This window comes from Eptesicus fuscus, chromosome 10 (genome assembly GCF_027574615.1).
Source record: "Eptesicus fuscus isolate TK198812 chromosome 10, DD_ASM_mEF_20220401, whole genome shotgun sequence".
Lineage (NCBI taxonomy): Eukaryota > Metazoa > Chordata > Mammalia > Chiroptera > Vespertilionidae > Eptesicus > Eptesicus fuscus.
Genome location: NC_072482.1, coordinates 73,323,756 through 73,351,522, shown reverse-complemented (window position 1 = coordinate 73,351,522; position 27,767 = coordinate 73,323,756).

Sequence of the window (27,767 nt, the reverse complement as noted above, 5' to 3'; positions counted from 1 at the left end):
AGAGAAACATCAATGTGAGAGAGACACATCGGTTGGTTGCCTCCCACACGCACCCTGACCAGAGCCGGGGATCCAGCCTGCAACCTAGGTACTTGCCTTTGACTGGAATCGAACCCATGACCCTTCCGTTTGAGGGCTGACACTCTATCCATTGAGCAAAACCAGCTAGGGCTTAGCTCGTTTTTTTTTTTTTTTTTTATATAGAAAGGAGTATATCTGTGTTTTAAAAAGTGTATATTCTCTCTATAGCAATGTCAGAATATAAAAGGGCATGATATATAAGCATCTTTCTGATAGCACTGTTTATAACCCAAGCTATGGATTTATCCTTATGCCCTGTGGGGACTGGCAGGGTCTGTTTTATTATTTCCAAGGTTTGAGGTGTTTCGAAAATCATCTAGTTCCACTTCCTTGTTTTATAGATGGTGAAGGGAAGGCCCAGGGAGATAAAATTAACCCAGTCGAAGTCATTGAAGAAGAAGAAAGAATAGTGTAAAATCACACTCCGAGAAAATATCTTCCTTCATAATTAATTTGAAAATTCCATGTCTAATCTGGAACTAAATATATTCTGTAAAAGAAAATTCTTTGAATACCATGGATAATGCATTCTAATATCTAACAACCTTTCTAGTCAGAAGTGTCATTCTTGAGTGTAATAACCTCTTTTCATGCAAATTAAGCTTATTTCCACTTGTTAGATGCTTAATAGAGATGGATGATAGGCACTTTAGTAATTACAATCACGCACATGTATTAAAATACTTTTTAGTGTTAACTTGTTCTCCATTATTTTCTTTGCATGCATTAAAGGATCCAACACCTTTAGTTTTGGAACATATGTCTTTGCTTCCCTTCCCCAGTAGCTAAGCCAGATATCTGGATATCATGATTCACTCCTCTATTTTTTCACATTCACCTCCATTTAATTACTAGGGTCCTCTGGGTTTTACTTCCTATAGCCCTTGACTCCCCCATCCTCAATATCACCACTAGAATTTATGCCACAGTCACTTCTTATCTGAATTATCACAACTTTTTACCTGATTCATTAGTCAACAATTACTGTGACAACAAGCAATCTCAAAATTATCGCTCTCATTATATGAGGACTTTAATATGACCTTGAGCTTGTCTGGGCTTGGCTGAGCTTGGTTGGGCTCCGTGTGTCTTCCCATTGTGGCACCAGATGAAAGAGCAGCCCCCATTTGAGACTTACTAGTAGCACAAGCTCAAGGGGGATAGAGCCATATCATGCTCATTTAAAGCTTCTGCTTGGAGGTGGCTTATGTCATGTCCTTCAAGATTATTTTGGCCAAAGTGAGTCCCTTGGCCAAGCTCAAAGTCATTGGAGCAGGGAAGTATACTATGCCCATTGATGAATGTGGCAAAGGTGGAGAGTGCAAACAGTTACGAACACTGAGTAACCTGCCTACAGTTATGTTCCTCTCCAATTCATTGTCCACATTATCCACCTCACAAACAGGATCGCACAGTACCCAGTAGCTTCAGGATTTTTAAGAGCTGGGGTGAGGGAAGAATTAGTGACTTCTTCAGAGAAATGAGTTTTGAGAGATAAATAGAATTTTCTACAAGAGGAGAGGAAAGGAAGAACGTCCTTGAACTGCGAGTTCCAGAGAATAATAATAAGAACATCCTTCTGATTGACTCATTTCTCTAAATCATATAACTATATAGACAGCTCTTCATTAGATTGTCTCAGTCATAGTGCAATGATTTGTTGTATTGTCATCTTTACTCTGCCCCTGTACAACTTTGAACTTTTTAAAAATTCTCATCTGAGAATATGGTGGGGTGTTTTTTTTTTTTTAAATTGATTTGAGAGAGAGTAAAACATTGATGTGAGAGAGAAACATTGATTGGTTGCCTCCCATACATGCCCCGACTGGGATCGAATCCACAACCTAGGTATATGCCCTGACCGGGAATCAAACCCTCAACCTTTTGAGTATGGGATGATGCTCTAACCAACTGAGCCACCAGGCCAGGGCCAACTGTGAACTTCTTGATGGCAGAAATCATCTGTTTTACATCTTTGATTACCCAGTACCTCACACGGTGCCTAGAAGGCAGTAGCATTCAAATTACTTGAGGGGAACATTCCTATGTTCAAAAAAGTTTGATTTAGGTAACTGGGCCATCTTAAAATCATGCTGCTGGTCTGAGACTGCTGGACAGTGACTGGCAAACAAGACTGTCATTATCTAAATCCCATGGCATGCATGGTCCAAGACTCTACTTAGGTTAGCTCTTCTTTAAGTGTCCTTACTCATTTCCTCTCCACATTTGTCTTCTCTTACTTCTTCTTAAATATTGCTTCTTCAATTCATCAAGGCATATAAAATGTTAGCCTGCTTTCCTGACCTGGCAGCATCTGTGACCCTAAAGGAACTCATTATTCAGTCTTTCATACAAATGCTTAATACCATGTCAGAGGTTGATCTTTACCTTGCACCCTGGATATACACTTTTATCCAGCTTTAGGGCTTAACCTATACTTTCTCCATTTCTTACAAACTAAAGGTTGAGTCCATTACTAAGATTTTTTCTACCAGGCCCTTTACACACCTTTGTCCCTTATGTTTGCTGCTCTTCCCCTTGCACCTTCCTCCACAGACCATAAGCCTCAGCACATCCTGTTCTTCCACATCTCTTTGTCTTTGAGGAACATCCTACTCATATTTCAAGGCTCTACTCTGTGAAGGGGTCATTAATTCTGCCCTTACCTCTCTACAAATGTCAAATGAATGGTTTACTTGACAGTTCAGATTTATTTCATATTAATTTTCAACTTCTCTTTTCTATAAGATATTCTTTATTTTCCCCTTATTTGAGCTATTGGTTTTACCATTTTATAAGCCCAATGCTGGCTGAGGCTCTAGACTTTATTTTTGTGCACAATTAGGTTTCTGCCTTCTGAAAATTCAAAACTTAAAATGGACATTATTCTCTCTGACAAGTCTTTTTTTATCTTTATTGTTGAGAATATCACAGGTATTTCCCGCCCCCCTCAAGTTTCTTCCATCTATCCAGTTTCTCTGACAAGTCTTAATATGATAGATATGTCTGTAATAGTGTGAATTTCAAGGAAATAATGCATTTTTTAAAAGTACAGATGAGTTGTTATTATTATGGAAAATAAGAGGAAAGTGTATTTGTATCATTCAAGAAGATGGGATAAGAAATAAATTACTATCTGACTTTCAGCCTATCAGACAGGCCTAATGATTCAGTGGAAGAGAGTGTATTGAGAAGTCTCAGTTCTAGTAGAGAACATATGCCTGGACCCTGGAACCAGCAGCTTTAATCTGAATATCTAATTGGTTTGAGCAAGTGACTGAGGCTTCCTGTGCCTCCGTTTCCTTACTTGTAAGATTGGGAGTAATAACAGTGTGCACATCATAGGGTTGTTATGAGGACGAAATGAGTTAATATATGTAAAGCACTTAAAATGGTATTGGGCACATGGTTAAGTGTTATAAATTGCTATTTCTGCTTTGGAATTTCTTCCACTTTTTTTTAAAGTTGGAGAACAAAAATCCTTGTTCTCACACTTCTGGGTTTCAATTGGGAAAATTAAAAAACAGTATGAAGCTTTCAAGTTCTAAAGAATGCAACACCTGTCCTAGGCTCCTCTTTCCCCTCCCAACCCTCAACCACTTGAGGATGCTGCCCTCTGGTGGTCACTCAGAACTGCTCTCTAGCTCATCATTCTAACTCAGGCCAGAATTTTCTTTGTCTCCATCTCCCTGTAACTTAAACTGTAATTTATCAGAAGTTAAAGTAATTCTCTCTGGGCATTGCTTGAAACGCAGCTGCTAAATCACAAAAACATGTGTAGATTTCAAAAATTGGAATTATTATTAAATATTGTAATTTTTATTTTAATGGTTAGAAACTATTAGACAATAATATATGCAATTACAAAATGTATTGTCTAAGTCTTTTCATTTATATACGTATTTAAAAAGCAGATAACTAATAGCCAAGTACCTGAGGACCAAGTAGATATCTCTTTGTTACTGATTTAGACATTCCTTTTAAAAATATGAATGCTAGTTTAGGTATTATACTTCATATTAAAATTTGAATACTTTTATTAAAAATTTATTATTTTGGCAAAATGTTTTCCAGAATTGAGGAGACAAAAATATAGTCATTAAAATGAGAATTCATGCATGTGTATTAAGTCTATTAATATTCTAGATTTTATTATTTTCATCATCTTTAGCTTGCCCGACTGCCTAAACCCTGTTTCTCCATGAATCTTATTTATAGGCATTTATTTTAAAGTGAAATTATGAAAAACTATTCTTTGCTAATTCTTTTGAAAACTGACATAATTCTGGAATGTAGTCTGAAGCAGTTAGCTCACCTCTGCTGGGTGAACTGTTATGTCATTCTCAGCACCAAAAAAGAAACATCAGAAGATCAGTGACTATTTATTTACACATTTGTTATAGCTTCTACTTGAGAATAAAGAATGAGTTTGAACTCTAAAAGCTGAGGCTGCAGGAAGCCACATCAGTCTCTCCACACTTCTGCTGTCATTCCTATTGTAGGGGAAACATTATTCAAACCACAGGCTCCAAACTCCCAGGTAACTGAAGCCAGCAGGGAGCTCTGTTGGATATCAAGTATGTTCTTTATCAACCTTTTTGTTGTGATGGGAAGAAATGAGCTAACTTTACTTTTTATCTTGCCCTGTTTTAACATAACCCAGTAGGTGAATGCTTTATTGGTGTGTGTTGGCCAAACTCTTTGATATATACTGACTTTGTGGTCATAAATTTTCCAAATAAAAACAACAGCAATCGTTTTTCATCTATCTATACTAATCAGAAAATATTACGTGTTCATATATTTTTATTAAAAGTGTATTTGAAATTTTGCTTACAGAGGTTGCCACGGAAAACACAACTTGATTTTTCTTACAAAATTCTGGGAAACAGAAGCCCCTCTGCCATCACACAGAGAATCAGATATAACAATGCCACCTTGAACTTTGGGGTCAACATTAGAGACTCCACTGAATACTTGATCTCAAAATTCTTTTTTGTATTAGACTTGTGTAAAATAAGAAAATTAAGGGTTTTTATGTTTTTCCTCCACAACTAGTTGATTTTCAATGAGCAAGATCACGGTGCTTGTATTGTGCAGTTCATTAACAAATGTACTTCTAATGCTCATATGCTTTTTGATACACTGTTAAACCATACATTAAATCTATTCTTTGTTCTTTGTAAAATATATTTGTGCAATCTTCTCAGATTCAGTATCTGTGTTTTATGGGGAAGGAACAAATTTGAACAAAATATAGAAGCTTTAAGCAACACAGATTTAGAATGATTTTAACCTCATGTCTTTATCTTCCCTGCATCATTTTCTGTGATACATGGTCTCTTTTGGTTGCTGAGTTTATTACAAATTCCCAGAATCCAAATAATTTAATGCAAGGGATTCAGACTCTTAACAGAAAGAAAAACAACATGAGAAAATTTTACTATTTTATTTTAATGCAACATTTTGCAATTTAAAGCTCATAAGTAATTCAAACACCAATTATTTCAGTGCTGTATTTATTCCAGTATTAGAGACATTATATATACTTAAGCAAATATTATTTATCCACTGTCTTGAGAAAGGCCAATGCATAGTTTGTTGAAGTTATACTCCATCAAAAGACAAATCTAATCAAGTATTAACCCTATTTATAATAACCCACAATATGCTGGTAAATTTAGAATTATTGTTAGAGTCTCATTTCTTCTTATCTTCTTGGTAAGGTTCATATTAGCCTTAATTCCATTAGTTGGGAGGTTTATGCTGATGGGAGTTAGTTAAGTATATCTGGTAAAACATGTGCCTATTTCTGTGGCTCCTGGGTACGCTTTCTCCCATTGGTTACTTTTATATTCATCTCCTGTTTTTAATAACTAGTAGCAGACAAATGCCCAAGTAGATCTATGAGAGAATCCTTTAGCTGTTGGCAGTAGGTTTTTGACACATCTCTTTTTGAAAGAAACAGGTATAATTAGCTATAAGAATTGAAAACAAATTATTTTTTTCAAATTAAAAAAAGACATTTTCAGGTTGAAAGGATGTCTGAGTAGAAGAGTGAGATAAAACACAAAATTTTAAGATGGCTGCATTTTTCTCAGGGAGTATTTTATATTGAGCACTAGAGGCCAGGTGCACGAAATTTGTGCACGGGGGGGGGGGGGCTATGTCCCTCAGCCCAGCCTGCACCCTTTCCAATTTGCGACCCCTCGAGGGATTGGGCCTAAATGGGCAGTCAGACATCCCTCTCACAATCCAGGACTGCTGGCTCCCAACTGCTCCCCTGCCTTCCTGATTGCCCCTAACCCCTTCTGCCTGCCAGCCTGATCACCTCCTAACCACTCCCTTGCCAGCCTGATCTACACCTAACTGCCCTCCCCTGCTGGCCTGGTCACCCCTAACTGTCCTCCCCTGCAGGCCTGGTCACCCCCAACTGCCCTTCCCTGCTGGCCCGGTCACCCCTAACTGCCCTCCTTTGCCAGCCTGGTCACCCCTAACTGCCCTCCCCTGCTGGCCTGGTCCCCTGCAACTGCCCTCCCCTGCAGGGCCCCCCCCCCAACTGTCCTCCCCTGCAGGCCTGGTCACCCCCAACTTCCCTCCTCTGCCAGCTCAGTTACACCTAACTGTCCTCCCCTGCTGGCCTGATGACCCACAACTGCCCTCCCCTGCTGGCCATCTTGTGGTGGCCATCTTGTGTCCACATGGGGGTGGCCATCTTTGACCACATGGGGACGGCCATCTTGTGTGTTGGAATGATGGTCAATTTGCATATTACCTCTTTATTATATGGGGGATTCCTAGTGAAATATAATATGAAATTTTCTTGGCATTGGAGGCCAAGCCCAGAGCAGAGAGAAAAGCTCTGTGGCCTTTCTTTGAGCAGGATTCCATGTTGGAGCAATCCTCAGCTGTGTGTATCTTCTCCTTCCCACTGGCCTTCTTCCTGGGCAGGAACCCTCAGGAGATCTCAGCCCCTTGTGTCTGTGACCAGAGGAAGAGGTGGAATGGTGTTTTCAGCACAAATGGCAGGTCCCATGGAAGGGTGGTGGAATGGTCCAAAGGATGAAATGGAGGCCAAGTTTTCCACCTGAGGTTTTCTTTCTGCCCATTCCACCTTGTCTCTTTGCATTCTTTCCTCTTTAAGAATGATAATTTTATTAGCAGATGTATGTCACCTACATAGCTGGAAGGCTTCTACATCCAGAGATGTAAAAGAAAATACTCTTTAAAATCCATGGAATCCTTTTATGTGGAAAAGAACTAAAAAAAAGTGGATCCATGTGGTCAAAGCTGGGTGGGTGTGCAGGGCGGCAGGTAGCTGATGTGTCTTTGCCAATGCACATCCACTCAGGTGCATGCCTCTTGAACACACAGGGGCTCCTGACCTGCACCATCTCTGTACTGAATCAGGTAGAAGGTCACTGGCCACAAGACCATCTCTGCTGGGATTTCAGACCTCCTCAGGCTAAGGGAGTGAGAGGTCAGGGTTGTAGGGTATGCAAGACTACATTCTGGTGGTTTTCATACTGATTACAGGGGCTTCTAAAAATGCTTCCCAGGGAACTGGTTAAAGTCATAGCGTGTCTCACCAAGTAGCTTTTAGAAATATTTGGTGTTTTTCTTTTCTTTTCTTTCCTTTTCTTTCTTTTCTTTCTTCTTTCTTCTTCTTTTTTTTTTTTTTGTACACCTGAAATCCATACAATCCCATTAACCAATGTGGTGTTTTTCATCTTCAAAATGCTGCCTGTAATTTATCCAATTCTTATGATATTGTTTCTGTGTGGGTGGTAACATTTGTTATCATAGACCCATTACAGAGAAAGGAAGGCCAAGACTATGAAAGGATAAAAATTGCTAACAAATGGAGGGCATCTCAGATCGTGAATCCTTGCGATTTTCTAATATCAGCATCAGACAACATTTAGGAACATTTTTAATTTATGAAAAAGAGTTATGCTGTCAGTTTACATTGGTAACTGTGGAGACCAAATTTTAATAAGATGGAGAACATACCAAACAAAGGGGAAAAATGTGTGAAAAGTTAAAATGACAAACTGAGGATTGGTATGGTGTTGTAAAGACCATTTATGTATCCTAGTAGTCTGATGGAGCTAAATGAAATATGGACTCAACTTGTTAGAATTTCAGATTTTATAGAAAATCTCTTCATAAATATAAAATTATACTTTTTAATTTTTTCTATAAATTTTAATATTTGTTGTCTGTTTTCACTACCATTTATTTTACTTATATTTAAATTGTAGTGTCTATGATTTCAAAAGCTCTGAATAAATTTTCTTAATTTCAAGTTAAATTTATTACTCTATTTTGAGATTTCTGGCAAGAAGAAAAAGACAGATACCCATTTGCTTTCCAATAAAATAGTAATTCATCTGATTTGTTAGCAGGAGCTTAGAGACTAATCCAATATGAAACAGTTCAATGCTCATAATACAATTTCTCATTTTGTACCTGTGATTCTGAAGTCCCTCCTGCTCGTACATAAAATGAGAGATATATTTCCAATGACAGCAGTAAGCATATACTTATAAGGACATGGCTGAAATTGAAGTGCAGGGTGTGTTTGTATATGTGTGTGTGTGTGTGTGTGTGTGTGTGTTGTTTTCTCAACTCTAATATTATCCCAAACCTATCAGGGAATTTAGAGAGACTGGCAGAGCAAAATGCGGTGAACATCCCGTGCTGATGGTCAGCACACACTCTGAGAACCTGATGAACAGCTTGACCCAACAGCCTTTGGTGTCCATAGTGAGTGGCTCTGGCCACAGCTCTCAGGCATGAGAAGTGGGTTCTTCCAAAAGCAAACAACCTTCGACCCATGGTCTTCATCTGGGCCCATCAGGTCAACAGTTGTTTCACAGGACATCGGCAATTGTCTTTCTCTATGTGTCAGGAGCCTCTTGAAACATTATACGAGGATAATTAAGTGGTGAATAAGGGTCAATGCGGACAAATAAATCAAACTGATAGTTTGAACACAGACTGATTGAGCAAAAACAAGGACTTCTGCCATGCCTGTTACTGCAGTGCTTGATGCTAACTGACTTTGTTAACATTACATCCAAAGGCAGCAAGTGGGAAAGCTTTGTGTGGAATCAAAAGCTGAGCAAAGAGACATGGGATTTAATTGTTCAGCTTTATTTTTTAAATAAAGACATGCAGCGCATCCATTTAGTTGACTTTAATGGAGCACAAAACCAAACCCATTCTTTAGCATGCTAATTGAGTTAGAAGATACTTTCCTCTTGGATAACAGAGATGTAAGAAATACCAGTGCAATCATCAGACTTTTAGAGCAAAAGTTCAGAGTTATAAATATGATGAGAAGTTAAGTATTTGTATCTGTTGAGGTAGGTTAAATATACAAGTAAATGTAATATAATCTTATAAATATTTTAAATCTTGTGTAACAAATCTGGTGGTACTGTATATGTATATGAAACATTTGAAATCAAATATATTAATGTATGGAGGAGATTTTTGTTAGCAGAAGGGCAGCCTGGAAATCAGGAAAAGAACAAGAGAGAGGAAGAGAAAGACAGAGAGAACCCTCAAAAGGCTGCTATATGTCCACAGGATTGTTCTAAGGGGAAAAATTATTAGAAAAAAAATATAAAGAATAAATCTATCTTTTAATAAGAATAAAGAGCTGCTATTTTTTTTTTTAAATATATTTTATTGATTTTTCACAGAGAGGAAGGGAGAGGGATAGAGAGCTAGAAACATCGATGAGAGAGAGACATCGACCAGCTGCCTCCTGCACACCCCCCACCGGGGGATGTGCCCGCAACCATTGTACATGCCCTTGACCGGAATCGAACCCGGGACTTTCCAGTCCACAGACCGACGCTCTATCCACTGAGCCAAACCGGTTTCGGCAAGAGCTGCTATTTTTTTTACTGTAAACATGAATCTAGACTATTTTATTTGGGTATTGAAATTCAACTTTTCCTAGCAGTCAAAATTTCATTTTATTACCTACCTCTACATGCAGAAATAAACATGTAGTTGAAACTATTATCTTGTTATGTTAATTATCTCAGCTGTTCTCTAAAACTCTCGTCCTAACGTACCATATAGAGCTTTATCAGACAGTGTAGGACATTGCATTTCATAAATATCACATGTTATCTTTACCCATGAACAGCATGGTCTTTTTAAAGAGTGACAATTAATAGTCTCATCCATAAAGTGAAAACAATTAAGTTTGAAATATAAACTTAAAATATGTACAATATTTTATTTATATAATTGTATCATACACTTGTCAAGCATTAATGAAATTTTTTTCATATAAAAAACCATTATTTTATAATCTTGGTCAATAGAAAAATCTCTAGAGAGAAATGAGGAATTAATGACTGCTACTCTTTTGTGCATTTTCTACTTTATATTTAGATCACTTGAAGTTGGCAATATGGTGAACAGCGATTACAAACGGTAATTTATGAATTTAAATACATTTACATGACATTTGTTCGGAAACATTAATTACACATTTATTCCCTTATCTGGGCATCTGTCTACATTTTAAAAAAATTTAAGTGCAGTCACAAATACCAACCTGATTGGATTAATGAAACTAACACTATTTGTCATTAATATTGGTTTTTATAGTAACCGTGTTACTATAAAATGACCATCAAGAGTAAGTTATAGGGGGGACAGTGGCTACTTACTGCAGTGCTCCTGGGGTTTTTTTTTTTTCGGCCCATAAATAATTTCACATAAAGAATCTAAGAGAAGCTCTTCTATGAGCCGCCTACCCTGAGAAAGTGGGCTGAGAAAGGTGTAATGGATTATGGAGGGAGATGAAGGCGAGCTTACACCATATCCAATCAGGCTTTTTCTTAAAGGTCAGGACATTCTGTCTGGGTCCATTTGTGTTTTTGATTCTGCCGTTTCACTATTCAGGAACACAATGTAACTGTCAGTCTCAACAACAGTTCCTGGCTCCACTGGCTCCACCGCTCTCGGGGTAACATACAATATTTCACATCCACAAAACAATTCGGCGTCTGCGTGGGCAAACCATATGATGACCACGGGGAGCAATATGGTCACACCCTACTGAGCACTCTTAAGGAGGCTCTGTAAAGAACTACATCTAAAAAAGAATAAGGCTTTGCTCTTCTGGGCTTTTGCGAACTTGCCAAATAGCATTTTAATGTTTCATTTTTATCGGCAGAAGTCAAATGCAAATGTTCGCCCCCCCTGTTCCAGCTCAGCAGATAAAGACAGCTTTACTGCTATGCAAAACATGTGCAGTCATGGAGTTAGGAGGGAGATAGATATTAGAAATAATTTAGCACATTAATGATGGCCTTGTTGGATCTCCCCCGTGTGTGTTTTGTTATATTATTGATTTCTCTTTCCAAACAAAACCAGACATCAGCTCAAATTTATAAGAGCAAGGGATGGGTTCTGACAGTCTTGGGAGAGCAGAGAACCAATACACTGTCTAACATAATTTTTAACCAGTGGGTTCTGAACTGAGCTCTGGAGAATTAACGCATATGGTACATTTTCAAAGGATTTGGCCTGGGAGACGACTTTTTTGACCAGCTGATTGATTTAAGTTACATCCCAGTCTGTCGCTGTACTCAGAGGAAAATTAAATAAAGAAATTATTTACATAAAAGGACAGCAAAGAAAAGAAAAAGCTTCTATTTGGGGGCATATAGATCAGACTGTTTCCCTCCTATCTAATATTCATTCTTATGGCTGCATTTTCCATTTCTATTCTTTTTATTCAATAGCTTCATCATGAATTCAATTTTTTCAGTGAATTTATTTTTTAAAGATTTTTAAATTTATTTTTAGTTTTCTAATACATATATATATATATATATATATATATACATATATATTTCTTTTTACAGAGAGAAGGGAGAGGGATAGTTAGAAACATCAATGAGAGAGAAACATCGATCAGCTGCCTCCTGCACACCTTCTACCAGGGATGTGCCCGCAATCAAGATACATGCCCTTGACCGGAATCAAACCCGGGACCCTTCAGTCCGCAGGCTGACGCTCTATCCACTGAGCAAAACTGGCTAGGGCAATTTTTTTAAGATTTTAAAAACTTTCTTGAATTTTTCTAACAGCAAAAGCTTTTAAAATGATGTGTGTTCTCTTTCCAACCTTCTCAACATTTCACCTGTGCCTCTGAAGATTTCTTCAAGTACATAGCACTTTATTCACTGAGACACTATTAATTATTTAATGACTAGAGGCCCGGTGCACCAATTCGTGCATGGGTGGGGTCCCTCGGGGTGGCCTGTGGGGATCAGGCCTCAGCTTGCGCCCCCCAGACTCACAGCCCCAGCTGGCACCCCCAGCCTCGCAGCCCTGCAGCCCCGCCTGGCACCCTGCTGTGGCCCGGCACCGCCCCCTCACCTGCTCCACCATCCCACTTGTGGGGCAATCGATTGGGGCCCCCTGCCCGGCTCCCTCAGCACCTGGGAACCAAGTGGCGGCCCTGCCCCCCATCCACCGCCTCTGGTCGCGGTCTACAGGGCGATCAGCAGGCAATCGGGCCCCTGCTTGCACCCGCCTTGGCCTGGTGCTCCATCATCCTGCAGCAGTCCTGCTCTCATCAGGGCCCATTGGGGCTGGCAGCGCCTCCACTGCCACCTGCTGCCAGTGCCGCATCACCAATGCCTGCCATGTTCCACACTGCCCCCTGCTGGTCAGCGCACGTCATAGCAAGCGGTCGAACTCCCGATAGAATAATTTGCATATTAGGCTTTTATTATATACTAGAGGCCCAGTGCATGAATTCATGCACCGGTGGGGTCCCTTGACCTGGCCTGCAGGATTGGGCCAAAACCGGCTCTCCGACATCTCCTGAGGGGTCCCAGATTGCATGAGGGTGCAGGCCAGGCTGATGGACCCCACTGGTGGATTGGCCAGACCCCAGCAGCAAGCTAACCCACCGGTAGGAGCATCTGCTCCCTGGTGGTCTGTGCACGTCATAGCGAGCGGTTGAGTGGCCTTAGCATATCATTAGTATATTACGCTTTGATTGTTTGAACGGATGACTGGACACTTAGCATATTAGGCTTTTATTATATAGGAGGATTCCTCTAATGGTGCTAAGTTTGACTTATGCTTGAAAACCTTATTTCTAGTTCTATGTTAATAACACACATGGTGATTGTCTAAGTATATATGCCTAATTGTATGAGAACATGATGATTATGTGATTTTTTTTCTTTCTGGGTGGTTGTAATCTATGATAATAAGGGCCAGTGAAACTTTAAAAACACAAATGATTTACCTTTGGCTCAAGAGTTCATTTTTGTGTGTTTGCTTAAGTAGAGTTCTGTCATCTGATGTTATGGGAATTTATCATGCAAATTTTATCTTCAATGAATCAATGAGACTGAAATGTTAAAAGGTGACTTAGGAGAGGCTAGAAAGGTTTTTATCTAATTTGACAACTCAATTCTTAGTAGAGATTATAGTAAAAAGTATTTTAAAAGAAAAGTAAAAATTAGTTAGGAAAGTTAAATGCAGGAGAAATCCACAGGAAGTAAGCCTGTGAACGAGGGAGTCCTGTGGAGGGAACTGCCCCGCGTCCCTACAACTGTCTCTTGCCATCACAATCGAAGTTGAACACTAGGTTCGAGTGGATTGGCTACATTTTGTATAACCCAGTGTATGTCAGGGCCATGCCAGAGCAGTATGGGTGCAAGAAAGGAGGTTATGCCGGAGACTGGTGAGCCTAGCACCTGCCCCAGCGGAGTGCCAGCCTTTTGCCAGGTGGAAATGACAGCACAGTATTTTTATCAGAATTTCCTTTTCTTTTCTTCAGGAAGTTATATCTTGTGCCACACTAGTGAACTAGGTGCCTCTTTCCACCGTAGGATGCCAGTGTGGGATCTAAGGTAGATCAGATAGGACTCTTCTTAGTTCTTATGCCAGTATACAAGGCGGGGCAAAAGTAGGTTTACAGTTGTTCATATGGGAAATAGTACAATAATAAATAAATAATAATACAAGAATAAATTCTGTTTCCCGTAGTCACGCTGTAAATCTACTTCTGCCACACCCTGTATATTGATGTTATTAAGTGTTGTGCTCTTAAGTCAAGTTTTATGGCAATATGGTGAATTATTTTAACATAGCACTTGGTTATTTCTTCTAAATTTAGAGGGATTTAACGTCTTCACTAGGAGGCAATAAGGAAACTGGGCTGTTTAATAGCTTCTTCAAGGTCTTTACTGTGCAACCTCCTAAATTGTCTAAATACACATTGAATTATAATTTCTTGTCATATCAACATGGTGCGGACTGCTGGTTGTCCCTCAGTCCCCTTTTCCTTCTTTCCCTGGTACATGGCTGTGTAGCTGGAGACTGCATCTCCAGTCCCCTGCAGTTAGGTGTGACCACATTCTTCCTGATAGAATGTGACAGGATGTGATGTGTGCCATCTTGGAGCTCTAGACATTGGGCTGTCTCATCCACATCCTTTTCCCTTTCCTACTGGTTGACTCTAGACACGGTGGTGACCTAGCTTCAAGCATGATAACCAGGCATGAGGGTGATGAAGTGACATGGAAGGTCCCAAGTCTCTCACACATGGGAGCAGGACGGTCCCTCCTACCCTGGCTGACTCACTGCAGAAGAGAAGAAAGCTTCTACCTTTTTAGAATCATTGTATTTTTGTTACAGCAGCTTAGCGTTACTCCCAGGGACACATGAAAGTATATCCCTTTTACAGAAAATTACTAAAATATAATGAAAGACAAAAGAGAAATAATTTGTGGCTATTACTGTTCTCCATCATCATATACAATTATAAGTTGATGGTAGTCCACCCAGGAGGAGAAAGTCCCACACGCGGGCAACTCTGTTGCAAAATGCAGTGTCTAAACTAACATTTTACAAATATGACTCAGCATTGTTTTCCTGTAACTTTTATAATGCAATAATATTTATCTGTTCTTTTATTCCTAGTAAAAATGAGCAAGTTACTTAAACCATTTTTCCATAGGATCTTTCAAATGGAAACTTAGCATAAATTTACTCAGCTGTTTTTAGTGACTGTTTCCCCCCACAATGCTTCACATTGTGTTTCTGGCCAGAACAGAAACTACTGCTGTTTGCCATCAGGTAATGCAGGAATCAAGAGGAGTGGAACCAGTCATTTAAACACAATTTTAGTTCTTATCACTCATACCTTTTGCCCCCACCAGTTCAATACCTTTTCTAAGATTAATTTCAAGTGGCAAAAGGCGAGCACGGAGGAGTCAAAATGGGTATTCACCAACTAAAATGGCAGGGCCCTTCACAGGTTTAGAACAAGGGAGAATTATTGAAATCATGACTGAAGATCTCCTCAGAATGAAGACCCTTGAGGTGGTATCTCATCCATCTCCTCCCCACAGTCTCCTGCCAGCACCCAGCCTGTGTATAAGCAATGTGTGTGCCTGTTATATTGAAGAGGCTCAACAAATGATATGGGTGAGGTAGTTGACATGGACAAACAATGACAGCATTTAGCTTGGGTACATGTGTCCGTCTGGGCAGAGAAAGCACTGCCCAGATTCTATGCCATGGGACCTGGTGGCCTGGCATAGAATGTTCCCTCTTTTCTAATCCCCACCTTCAAGTCTGTTTCTCAGGGCAAACAACATTTTCAGGCCCATGCTCATCATTCATAGATGAGCAGGTGGCTTATTTCCACTGACCTTCAGCAAAGACATCAATAAGGGCAGCTTTTCCCAGGTCAGAATGGTTTGTTGCCCATAGGAGAGGATGAGCTGTTTTGTTTTTGTTTTCAATTTTGGAACCAGGAGGTAAGGACACTCGTTTCTTCTAGAATTTTTTAAAATTCCTCTTCAAACTATTCTCTCCAAGTCCATTCTTCATCTCTGCAACACTCCTGGTTCTATCAGAGCCAGATCTATTGCTAGATCCTCAACCCTTTTCATGGATACATTTACCATTCTACACTTAAAACTATGAAAAGTAGTATAACCTACTATCAGAGAAAGCTGGACTCTGAATTTGAGCCCTGGCTTTTCATTATTATCTACTGTGCAATGCAGTTATATAGTACTCAGTACTTCCAACAATGAAATGAGAAGGCCCAAGATAACCAATCTCAAAAAGACTCAACCGAGCAAGGGTTGTTACTCAATCTGGCAGGAGGTGAGAAACTATATGCATTGCTTTCATATTAATTGCCTGTCCCTGTGGAGGACACTGGACTTAAAAGATCTTATTCATACTTCATGACCACCTCATGAGGTAGGAGTCATTGTTGCTTTTTCACAGAGAAGGAAGTTGTAAGTAGAAGGGATTTATTGAAATCCTCAAGATCACCCACCTGGTAGGTTACATAACAGAGGCTTGAATTTGGAGTTACCCACCTCTCAAGCCCATCATTTCTCTCTCTCCTTTGTTCCTGCGCAGAGTCAGGCAAGGCCACTGCATGCACAGTTCTGGTAAGGTTAACCAGAACCAGGCATTTTTGAACCTGTGTGTACTATTTTGTCCCAACATTCACTCCCAAAGTTGATAGAGCTTAATTAATTGAAATATATTTATTATTCTGAATAGACTTTTATTTTAGTCGCACTTTAAGTAGAGAAAACATCGATTTCTTTAGACTTCAATCAAAATTTCTAACCCACCACATGCAGCCAGCTTGTGGTTGCCCTTCGGAGGCTGCAGATTATCTGAAAGTACTTGCAGTCTATCCTCACATAATCTCTCTGATAGAAATGTTTCACTGATATGAACCCTTTCCTCCATCCAAACTGCTTTACTCAATATCTCCACAAGACAATAACCTTTATTTCCTTCTTGCCCTTGTTCATATACCCTGCTTGTCTAGAATGACTTTCCTTCTCTCTTTGCTTAAATGATCTTACCGAACTACCTTCCATTTGCAGTTCATATCTTGCTTCCTTAATGGAGTTCTCCCTAGTACTTGGAGAGACCTCAAGTGCTTGTATGCTCCCAGAATGTCTAGGGCTCTTTATTACTCATTTGACATTTAACATTTGGTGTCTTCTATTAAACTAGCAAAGTGTGACAGAAAAGTCCTGGCCTAGGTGTCGGCAGACCTGAGTCCCGGACCTGACACAGGATACCACTTGCTCATTGTAACCTTGGTTTCCTTGTCTGTAAAATTGAGGTAATAATACTCAAGTGAATTGCTTTGACAACCCAAAGAAATGTTAGAACATTTTACAAGCAATAAAATGTTATACAAGAGAAGGTATTATTATTATAAGCACATATGTTTTACTGGTCTCCCCCCCCCCCCTAAAAAAAAAAAAAGCCAGCAAAGTGCTTCGACTATAATGTCAATAAAATGAATGAATGAACCAACTAGGAATCTAAAGAGCTGATCACTAGAGCCTGCCTGTCCTGTCAGCTGCACAACTTACAGTTTGACATCTGAATTCTATTCGCTTTTTTTGTAAAATGAGAGGGTTTGTCTAGAGTCTAGACCAGTGGTCGGCAAACTCATTGGTCAACAGAGCCAAATATCAACAGTACAACGATTGAAATTTCTTTTGAGAGCCAAATTTTTTAAACTTAAACTTCTTCTAACACCACTTCATCAAAATAGACTCGCCCAGGCCGTGGTATTTTGTGGAAGAGCCACACTCAAGGGGCCAAAGAGCCGCATGTGGCTCGTGAGCCACAGTTTGCCAACCACGGGTCTAGACCAATGGTCTCAACCCTGGTTGCACATCAGAAACACCTGGGGAGCTTTTTAAAAATGCAGATGCCCGGGTCTCACCTCAAATCAATCCAGATTCTCTCATGAATAAGTATTAAAACCTGTTGTTTTTAATTTTGAAAAACTACAACTTACAGAAAAGTTGGAAATACAGAATAAATAACTAACCCTGAATCATTTAAATTGCACACCTAATGATCTATCACTTCTGAATACTTTATTTTATTTTATTTTTTTAAATATATTCCATTGGTTTTTTACAGAGAGGAAGGGAGAGGGAGAGAGAGTTAGAAACATTGATGAGAAAGAAACATCAATCAGCTGCCTCCTGCACACCCCCTACTGGGGATGTGCCCTCAACCAAGGTACATGCCCTTGACCAGAATCGAACCTGGGACCCTTGAGTCCACAGGCCGACATTCTATCCACTGAGCCAAACCGATTAGGGCACTTCTGAATACTTTAATGTGAATTTCCTGCAAACAAGAACATCCCCAACCCAAAGGCAAAGTAACTGTGAAAATCAGATGGTTAATATGGATACATTCAAGTTCCCCTTCAGGTCTCACCCATTGCCTCGTAAATGTCTTTGTAAACTAGACCTGATTAGAATCACATCTTGCATGTAATTATCATGGCTCTCTAATCTCCATTACACCAGAACATTTCCTCAGTATTTCCTCCATTTTCATGACCTTGTCACTTTTGAAGATTACAGGCCATTTATCTTGTAGAATGTCCTCCCACTTGGGTTTGTCTGAAATTTCCTCGAGATTAGATTTAAGTTTACATGTTTTATAAGAATATCATAGAATTGATGGTTCTTCCTGTTGAAGTTTATGATTTTAACTTGTTCCATCACTGATGAGATTCATGATGGCTTGATCAGGGTGATGTTGGCCAGTCTTCTAAACTATAATGTTAATCTTTTTCTCCTTTGTTATGAATAAGTATTTTGTGGGGAGGTACTTTGAAACAATATAATTATCTTGTACTTTATCAAGCTTCAAATGTATTCATTTATTTATATCTATATGTTGTGATGATGTTCTATTTTATTCAATGAGATGTAATACATTACTATTGTTATTTATTTTGATGCTTACATCGTCCCCAATTTGGCCAGTGGATGTTTCATCAAGTTGGCTCTGTGCCCTTTTCACATGCCCTTATAATTCTTTGAGTGCTTCCTGCTTTCTGACACAGTACGATGTTCCAGGCTTGTCTGGTACTTTCCTTGCCCCCTCCCTGGGATCAGTGATTTCTGCAAGGAGCCAGGCTCTTGGGAATAGTATTACAGCTAAGCTCAGGGTGCTAGGTATGCACCTTGCTATTGAGCTGTCAAGTGGCTCCAAGGCTCTCTCAGTGGAAGTTAGGGAACACGTAAATATGCAAATATGTGCACACGCATACTTTATGTGCATATTTATTTCTGTCTCTATGGGGAGAAATAAATATACACAAAGTATATTTTGAAACCATGAATTTATACTAATGCCAATCCTAAACTTGCAAAGTTTATTCTAAATTTTTCCCTTTCAATATTTGTGGAGTTTAGGCACTTGAATCAAACATTAACAAAACAAAACAAAAAATCCTCTTGAGATTTTCTAAACTTTTATTGCTTGCCAGAGTAAACAATAAATTAAAAATTATTAAACAAGATACATATATTTTTGTAGTTTTATTATATTGTTTCTACACACACACACACACACACACACACACACACATTTGCACACAGTCATATTCACACATTTTTTAAGCTGAGAAAAGAGCATTCTACCAGACATTTAAATATTGCTTTTATACAAGCTTATGGATCTATGCCATTCTTTACACCTATTTAATTGCCTTCATAGAGTAACTGTTAAAAAATATTATAGGAAAAGTGACCTTTCTGGCATTTTAAAACCAGAGCGAGATATATAAATAGATTTGTTTCTTGTCAGGAGCAGTGGAGCGGAAGCCCTTCCACAAGATGGGAAAAGTTGTGCGGGAAGCAATCCGTGACGAGCACATGTTGAGCCAGACAACACGGTGCTGGAACTCTGCCCGCCTGATGGACACCCAGAGATGGGATTATTTGTGTTGGGAAAGTTTGTATCCGTCACAATGGCAAGACGGAGGCTGCTGTGGATAGAGATTGCCATTTGGGAATGCTTGTATCATGTTAATTGCACTTTGCTTTCTGATGCACTTTATTTTCAATATTTCCTTGGTTGAAAGTTTATATTTCTATTCAGAGGTATCACACATTTTGTTCACAATATATTCACAATCCATACAGTTAGTTACAGGGAGCGGCTGGGATGATCTATTAAGTACACGACACCTTTGAGATATTGAACTGCCATGAAAATTTTAAACATGGTTGAAAAGTAAAAGAAAAAAAAATCACTCTCATTGATTTCTTTAAAACTGATATGATCATACATATTTTATTGGATTGCCAGCTTGGGTTCACTCTTTGTTACCCAAACACTCTTTATCTTTTAATAATTTCATACCTCTTATCACTGAAATTCTAAGTGCCCAGTGTGATTCATTTCTTTCTCATCATTTCACCCTCTTTCTTTTAAAGATCTTTTAAATCTTTATTGTTGAACGTATTACAGTTATCCCCTTTGGTTTTGTTTTTTGTATTTTTCCCATTGACCCCCTCTAGCCCACACTCACCCTTTTTCTAAGATGTTTTAGAGAGAGAAGAAAAGAGAGGGAGAGAGAGGGGGGAAAAAAACATCAATGTGAGACCATAACTTGGATCTGCTGCCTCCTGCACACCCTCACACTGGGGATTGAGCCCAAAACCTAGGTATGTGCCCTGACCAGGAATTTAACCTGCAACCTTTTGGTGAACAGGATGATGCCCAACCAACTGAGCCACACCTGCCAGGGCACCAATTCACCCTCTTGATAGATTATTGAGCCTCTAGGGTATATGCCACCTGGGTATATTTATAATGGATACTATCTTAAGTGAACAATTATTGCTTTAGCTAATATGTCTTGGTTGAGCATTTGGTCATGCATTAATTACTAATCCACTCAATACAATGCAATCAATATCAATCAATCAGAGTATTTTTAACCTGTTAATTTGCAATTAAATGGAAATCAGCTATTCCTTAGAATTTCTTTGACAGTTCTAACCAAATTTTTCTTTTTAAAGATTGAGGCTAAATAGCCTAATTACAATTTTTTTTAAATTTTAAAATAGATGATTATTGAATATCTATAAATTGCATGACTAAGTTAGTTAACCCAGTTGGTAACTGGTTGTATTGGCTCACTTGCTTAAAATATGTTTCTCTTGGAGGTGAAAGGAGTAGAAATAGATGTTGGGAGATTGTTGCAGAAAATGAGTCATCAGTAGTATGGGACTATAAACAAATAAATTTGCAAGAGATGGGGGTCATTTAGACCAAATAAATTTTAAAGTGAATAATTAGAAAATGTGGAAAAAAGTATTTTACAAAATGAAAGACTGAGAGTAGAATTTTCTCTAGAGGAAAATATTTACTAAAAATAAAACTAGAATGTTACTCTTTAAGAGTATTTTTATGTAACAAAGTGTTTCCTGTTCATATTTGAAATATGTAAAGTAATTTACTTTTCTATCAAATCAGCTGAATGATTTAAACTCTGCAAAATTATACTGTTTTAATGATCTGAATAGTGATACCACAAGAAAGATATCTAATCTAAGAGCTTGATATATTTTAGAAATGTCTAACCATGCATTTGAACTCAGCCCATTCTATCCAAAGTAAGACAATGTTCCATTTTAGACTTGAAAAAAATTGTATATTTCTACCAAATTTTTAAAATCCTAGGGATTGTCCTTCCTCTCAGAGTCTTCTGAGCTGTTTAGAAAAGGGAGTGTGTCGAAAGTAGCTCTGTTTATAATAAAACCTCCTTTTTTGGTATAAAACCAGTTAAGTAGAGAACATTGCATCAGGCATGAGAGAATCTTCCCCTGGGTGCACCTATAACGGACTAGAGAGTACCATCCACAGACTTTAACAGATGCCCAACAGAGGAGTTCCAGGCCCTAACCTTCCTCTAGTCTCTTGTGTTAATGAGGACTCTTGATGCAGTTTAAGGCACACTAGTGAGCAGCTCTAAATCAGAGCTTATCCTGCAGAAGGAAACTTTACAACGGGTACCGAGGCCAGTTGGTTAGAATTCCAGATGTGGGGCCTGTACCCTGCCTCTGACCAGCATCCATTGCTGCGCTTCACAGCTGGTCCCTGTAAATGTGCCATATTGCCGCCCATCTGCTCAGAGAGTGCACAGTGGCACATCTCTCTCTGACAGTGGACCGTTTTATTGAATGCTATAAATATTGAAATTCATAGGCATGAAGCAGCAGATTTTTAATGTTACTTAGAGAGACATTTGAGCCTCAACCTTTGGCAGAAGCATACCCTGTTAGCATCTCAGTACACTGTGCACCATTTGGTTCAGACTCATGAACAACTTTTCCAGGGATTTCATGGCTCTCCAATCCCAGGTAAAATGGAGTACAGACCCTGAGGGATGATATTTAGTGTGAATGTCACCCTGCATACAATGCGCATTTGGGATATGGACTTTCCAGCCCTGGGCTGTGTTAAACCATATGTTAATGTTTTTATACTCGGAAAAGATTAGTTTGGGGACCAATAAAGTTTCAAAACTACAAATAATAGGCTAACCATTGCAAAATGTGAAGCATTCCTTCGGCTGATTTCTTTCCAGAGTCTCTGTAATTTATATTTTTTAAATGGCAGGGCTATATTTTGTTACAGGAAACTGGCTTATCCATATTTTATAAGCTAATATGTGCAAATTTTGGACCAGAGAGTAAACATCCTCATTAATTTGAAATTACTGGCATGTGAGCTGGATAAGAAATAGAAAATTGCTTTGTGGTGTTTTCCCCCCTTGACCAAATAATCCCAAGCGAACTTTGAGGCAAAAGGGAAGCAAATCAAAGCACAGAAATGAAAAGGGTGTGTATTACCTCGCATGGTTTGACCTCTGGGTTAATATTCTTTGTCCTTAGTGAACTGTGAGCCAAAACAAAGCTGTTTAAGACAAAAATAAACATGGTCTATATATAAAGACCCCTCTACTTTTCCTTCAGTTTTACTGTGAAAATGCTAAAGAAACAGAAAATGCCCTTTTAGCAATTGTCAGGGATTTAACAACAGGAGCTAAGTCATTTATTTAGAACAGTAAGTAGTTGGAAATGGACACGATAATGCTCCCAGTTTGGCATTTGTTTACACCAGAGCTGCTTAACAATGCTAATGTGACAACTATTAAAAAATAAAAGACTTTTCCTGCCTAATTGATGTAAAGAATTGAACACGATCAAAATCCAAACTGAATTTCAATTATTCTTCTGGCACGTACATTTCTCAAGACTGTGATGCTTTTTAACTTTGCTTCATTATCATTTTCCAATTGCTCTGCAGTCTTTGCATTTTTTTTTTTAAAGCAGCAACTTGCATCTTTATTACTGAAGTTGTCACGTTGCACCAATAAGCTGTGTCATTGCTCAAACATTTCCCCGAGTTCCCAATCAGCAGAGTTATGTAAGGTGGCAGGTTAATAAATGCGACACACTGAAATCATTTGTACCAGATTATCTCTCCTTCCAAACTCTGACAGATGCTAAGTCCAGCTGGTACAAAAAGTTTATAGGCGAGTTGGATCTGGGGTCTTCACACACTCCACAATGTTGGCTACCAACGCTTGTTTTAATGAGTCACGGATTGCCTGTTTATCTTCTGCTCCCTGCTGTTTCTGCATTTTCTCTTCCAGAACAATCCTAGAAACACATGCTGCTACAGACGCTGGAGCAATGTGTGTAGACATTTGAGCCAAATTATTATAAAGAACTCTTTCTTCTCCGATATTAAAAAAAGGAGCGAGAATTGCACATTGCCTAGCAAATCGTTATCTCAGATGTTCACTGTGACATGCTCAATATGGCCTACCAGAAAAAGTTGGAGACATTTGAAACCCTAACAACTACACAAAATGACACTGTAATTGGCGGGTTTTGTTGTTCATGTTCTGGCTCAGCTAAAACTGCTCTAAACACTTTGTTTAATGATGTTACATTATGACAACACATGGCTTCTATACAGCAGGTCATCATGTTTAACATGCAACTACATAGGAAAAGTAGCAAGTGGCCAGGAAATGCTACTGGGAGTCCCCCTTCAAAGTTCTTGCCACAAACCAAAATATCACTAAACATGAAGTCTCCAAATAATGCCGCTTGCCACTAAAGGCTCACTTCAGTCAGGTTCCCAATTCCACTAGTTTAGGATGACTTTTCCAGGAAAGCTGTTGGGTTGAGTGTGTGTGTGTGTGTGTGTGTGTGTGTGTGTGTGTGTGGTGTGTGGTGGGGGAAGAGGAAGGTATTGCCATCACAATATTTAATTGAGACTTGGGAAACTAGGTTAAAAAAGGAAGAGAAAAGCATCAAGCAAGATCATGCTTTAAGCAAATTGCTGAAATTTAGGCATTTTCCTTAGAATTTCAAAAAATATTGTTTAACAAGAAACTACATATTCTCTCCTCCAAATATATTTGTTAGTATTGTATTCTTCTCCATTTTAATAATGTTTTTGGTCATCTCCTGAATGCCTAGCTTTTGCTGTCTGAGAAATATAGAGTGAAAATTAATGCAGACTCTATCTACAGATATTTTTATTTATAATACCATGGGGAGAAGAGAGACATTGACAAATATAACAGATAAATATAGAAAAAATATAGATGTAAAAAGATGGAGGAGTTTGGTTAAAGATCATGATGACAGGTTGCAAAATGTTTGGTATGACATTTGTGGAAGAATTTTGTACCGGGATAATTAAATGTTGGAGAGGAAGGGTTGGACAAAGAAATATAAAATTGCTTTTGGATGTTTGGGATATCCAAGGAGAAGCCAGTGGGAACTGATGCCACGTCTGTGCATGAAGCAGGTCATTCTGACAAGCTGGTCCGAATGCTCTAGAAAAGGCTTGGAGGTCATTGCTAAAAATAATCATTTTGTCCAGAAGAAACCGGGAAACTGGTGTGTGCCATGAGCAAGGACAAAAGGTGAAAAATTTCAGAGGAGACAGGAGCAAAAGGCTAGGATTTGTGAAGTCATCTAGAATTTATATCATGCTTGACCATCATTTTATTATCTCAGAAAATATGCTGGAAGATTTTTTTCTGCATATCGCTCAATGTACTTTATAAAAGATCCCTTGAGATAAGTTCATTCATATCTAGCTTCAGAAAATATTTCATTTCTTTAAACAAATTTGTATTTTTATTTCAAAAAATCAAGGATGGGACAGAATGTACCCTTGCCATTTTAGATGTCAAATAATTTAGCACGCAGTTGTTAAGATCCACGTGCTCACAGAGGAGTCTGAAGTATTCTCTTCCTTGTGTCTCTGTCAGGACATTTCTGCACTGTTTTGTCTTCAAGGCCCTCGGTTCCTTTTGGAAGCAGAGGGTACAAAGTAGAGAAGACACACAGTTCTCCTCCCACTTCAGGATATTGTGCAATGAAATGTAGCTTCTTCAGTAAAAATAATAATAATAATAATAATTTATCTAATTTTCATCTCAATGGCCTGATAGGTAAAGAGAGAAAATAAATGATATTTTCACACTCAGTGTGTTTCATGAATTTAAACACTTCCTGTAAGTGGGTTAGTCTCTTGAAGTAAATATTTACTATTTCAGGGCCTTCTAGTACTCCTCTCCAAAATGGCATCTGCGTATTTAAGGAAGAAGGGCTTCCATGCCCTCATGTTGGAATGGAAGGAGGCGTCTGGTTATTCTCTGCTTGTCCTCCCTCCCCCTGGCCTCCACCTCTGCCTTTATCTGCACTCCTGTGTGTCCTGCAAGATTGGCCCCTGCAGACTCTCTCCCAGGCTTTCCTGCTGGTTGGCTTCTGTTGGGTTGGTTAATGGGAGACACCAGCAGGAGATGGGGGTTTGGAAGGTGAAAAGTGGGGGAGTTTCCTCCCTTCTCCTTCGTGCTCTGTGTCCCATGATTCAGGTTGGCACAGTTCCAGCTCTCATGGGCTCTGGTTTATCCTCGCGGGTCCCTTTAGCCCCAGGGAGAGGAAGACTAGGTTGCTTGTTGCTGGGCGCCTCACCATCCATTGTTGCTTCCTCAACTCTGTGCATGCCTCTGGAAAAAATGTCCACTGAGAGCCTTCATTTGTTCCATCTCTGTAACCTGCCAGGGCCTTGGCTGACTCACCAGTGTCCTTGCACTGACCTCCTTGCTTTCCTTTATGAGAGCCCTGCTCCTTGGCGGCTGCTCCCCACCCCCTGCATTTGTTACTGAAACCTGGTGAACAAAGATTGTTCTTTCTCAACTTACTCAGGATCAACTGGTCCTCCTTGGCTAACAAGGGTTATTTGGGCTCCTCTAGGCACTTAGACCCCCACTGAATTTCCTCTACTTCCTTCATCCCTAGCTTCTGGCTTAAGCTGTGAACTGCACAGCATCTGTTTCTAACCCCCTGGCACTCCCAGAACTCACTGACCTCTGCCTGGAGAGTCATCTCTTCCACCTATCCAACCTGCTCCATTTTTTTTTTAGAATTCCCACTTCAAGAGGGAGCTTGGAATACACAGGTCACCATCTGCTTCTCCTTCTTCTTCTTATAATTCTATGGGGCAAAAGTGATGGGTTCCTGCTCCCCCTGATTTTATTGGGAATGCTCTTCCATATTCTATGCCTTTTCTCTTTCTCACAGTAGCTATTGTCTTTACATTTTCCTTGAGCTATAATGATAGAATTCCTACTAGAGATTATGGGAAAGAGGTTAAAACATACATTAATTAAATATTTTCAAAGTATTAGGCTACCTGGAAGATTTGACAGTAGAGAAAGGAATTTAGTTAATGGATAAGAAAGAAAGATTCTAGCCTTATAACTGAGGCAAAGAAATACAGGCACTTCTCAGATGCAATGTATGTGTTCCTGAAAAGCCTCATGTTCTACAAAATTGCAAAACATATACTAAAAATAGCAGGGCTCTTGGGAAAACCAGGGTTGGGGCAGATTTTCAAAACCCATATAATTTGTAACCAGAGTGTTAGCAAAACAATAGCAACCCCAACAAGAATTCTGGTACAGCTAATTGTCTACCAGTCATGCTATGTCACAGCTATCGGGACCTCTGTAACCTTAAACCTGGGGCTACTGCTTCCTTTTTTGAAATATCTCATCAAAATTAATAATCTGATGCAAGATATAGATGTCTTCATCAATTAAAACATTTTTAAATCAAAGGTGGATTCTTCATCTGTACTGTTAGCTTCTCTGGTTGTTTTTTCATATAGATTTAAAAAATTATTGTGCATTTTTATCACATAAGTCCATTTAACTAGAGCTCACTGTTTGAGGTGTACATTCTGTGGGTTTTGAAAAATGTACAATATTACACAGAAAAATTGTTTCACTGCTCTAAAAGTTTTCTGTGCTTCACTTGTTCATCTCTCCCTTTCCGCTTATGAACCCCTGATCTTTTTTTAAATCCTCACCCAAAGATATGTTTATTGATTTTTTTGTAGAGAGAGGAAGGGAGGGGGGGGGGAGAGAGAGAGAGAGAGAGAGAGAGAGAGAGAAAGAGAGAGGCATCAATCAGTTGCCTCCCATATGCACCCTGACTAAGGATTGAACCCACAATCTAGGTATGTGTCCTGGCTGGGAATTGAACCCTCAACCTTGCGGTGTATGGGATGATGCTCCAATCAACTGAGACACCCAGCCAGAGCAACTACTGATCTTTTTACAGTCTCCATAGTATTGCCTTTTCCAGAATGTCCTATAGTTAGAATCACATATTATGTAGCCTTTTCAGAGTGGCTCCTTTCACTTAGCAATATGGATTTAATTTCTTCCTTTTCATAGCTTGATAGCTCATTCTTTTTAGCATTTA